The sequence below is a fragment of the Pituophis catenifer genome, unplaced genomic scaffold (genome assembly GCF_029215685.1).
Source record: "Pituophis catenifer annectens isolate HBS135680 unplaced genomic scaffold, rPitCat1.0.hap2 SCAF_3, whole genome shotgun sequence".
Lineage (NCBI taxonomy): Eukaryota > Metazoa > Chordata > Lepidosauria > Squamata > Colubridae > Pituophis > Pituophis catenifer.
In genome coordinates, this window is record NW_027256883.1 from 209,330,534 (window position 1) to 209,332,811 (window position 2,278).

Here is a 2,278-nt window from a genome sequence, read left to right on the forward strand (position 1 = left end):
GGCGAACGCAGGATTGAAAAGAAGGAACAAATCAATGTTGGTTTGTCTCTTTTCTGTCTTCCCCAGCTGCAAGTCCTGTTCACACTAGCATAGTTTTGCAGTCCTTCTGGAATGCAGCGAAGGGATTTCTCGTAAACCCACGGAGGCGTTCCCCGGAGCAGGTAAACCCTACCAGCACAAAGTGTGCAAACTGGAAAAGCAGAGAGGGAGGGAAAGAAGCAACGGGGAAAGTCCCTTCCTGCCTTCTATTGCTAAATAAAATTTCATGAAGTATTTCAGCCCAGCCCTTTCTGACTTGTACAATGGACTTCTTTTAAAGTTTTCTTCTTTAAAATACAAAAGGTTTTTCCAGTGTGGTGGCTGAGGAAATTTATAAGCGGGTTTTATACAGAATAATAGATTTAGAAGGGGCCTTGGAGGTCTTCTAGTCCAACCTCCTTCTTGTTGTGGCAGCAGATTCGGACAGTGAGGAGGTTGGGGAGGAACATAGGCCAGTCTTGGAGTCTGCGGAAGGCTTGGATGAGGGCTCTGTGTCGGAGGCAGAGATGGGGCCAGGGCCGTCCAACAGTTGTCAGCTGCCTTCGGAGTCGGACATCAGTGGGGCAAAAGAACAGCTGGATCCTGCTCCCAGTGTGCACATGCGCAGAGCTGCCAGGAGAAGGGAACGGCTAAAGAACAAGGGTCGACTCAGGAGTAAAGCCACAGGTGGACGGTGAATGGCCCCTCCCATAGGGAATAAAGAGGAGAGAGAAGGGGAGGGGAGTTTGCAGGAGACAATTAGTTCATTCCTGCATTCTTGCCAATTATTGCGGCCTATCTGAAAGATATCGGCCTAGCCACTCTCCAAGCCTGATAAAGGTCGGTAATTGTGAACTATCTTGAAAGATTGTGGGAGAGGAAAGACTTTGCTGGAGAGGAATTCACTGTAAATTAAATAAAAGGGGTTTATCGGGACAAGGACTCGGCCTCGTGCTGCTGGGGAAGCCTAGGTCAGAACACTTCTCAAGCAGGAAACCCTGTATCATTTCAGATAAATGGTTGTGCAAAATTTTTTTCTTGGTATTGGAGCATCCACAACTTCGGAAGGCAAACCGTTCCCCCGATTAATTGTTCTGTCAAGAAATGTCTCCTTAATTATAAAATAATATAATTATATGAAGTATAGTTATATTCTGAGGGAAACTGGTTGCGCTCTTCCATAAATTGTGTTATGGTTTTATTGCGTTTAAATGCTTTGGGTTCTTGTGATTTATTTTTCAGATGATTTGTTATGCTGTTCTTTTAAAACTTAAGTTTGTCACCCAGAGACACGTACTGTACATGAGATGGACAGCTATATAAATTGATAACTAATTAAGTAATTAAAGGTAAAGGCTAGTTGTTCCCGGCTCTAGGGGGCGGTCCTCATCTCCGTTTCTAAGCCGAAGAACCAGCGCTGTCCGAAGACGTCTCCGTGGTCATGTGGCCGGCATGACTCAACGCCAAAGGCGCACGGAACGCTGTTACCTTCCCACCAAAGGTGGTCCCTATTTTTCTACTTACATTTTTTACATGCTTTTGAACTGCTAGGTTGGCAGAAGCTGGGACAAGTAATAGGAGCTCACTCCATTATGCGGCGCTAGGGATTCGAACCACTGAACTGCCGGCCTTTTGATCGACAAGCTCAGTGTCTTAGCCACTGAGCCACAACGTCCCTTTACTAATCAGTAATTTGTCAATAAGTCGGTAATTAAAAAAAAACAAGGAATTTCAAAATGAACGGCAATAAAACCAGAAAAATTTAAAAAAAACTAAAAAAAATTAAAAATCCAAAATTGATACTTTGTGTATTAGAAATTAAAAGTGAGAAATTTTTTAAAAATGTATTTATTTGATTTTGCAGACCCCCACAGAGCCCAGATCACCCTTGGAAAAGCATTGGTCTAGATCAGTGGTGGGTTGCCCCCAGTTCGGACCGGTTTGCAAGAACCGGTAGTAAAACCGGTGGGAGGACCCGCCCACCGCCCCGGATGTCGTCATCGGCGATCTGCGGACACACGCGTGATCCCATTGCGAACCGGTAGTAAAGGTAAGTAGAACCCACCCCTGGTCTAGATGATCTTGTAGTGTCCTCCAACTCCATAATTCTGTGCTTCACATTTGTAAAGTTATTTGCATTTGGCTTGAGATCTTCTTTCTCCTTTCAAAGTGACTCAAGAGAGCAAATTCTCTCCCATTTGCTTCAGTGGAATTTGTAAATAAGATCAAAGCGTGGAGAACTCCTCCTCGGCTCTCATAA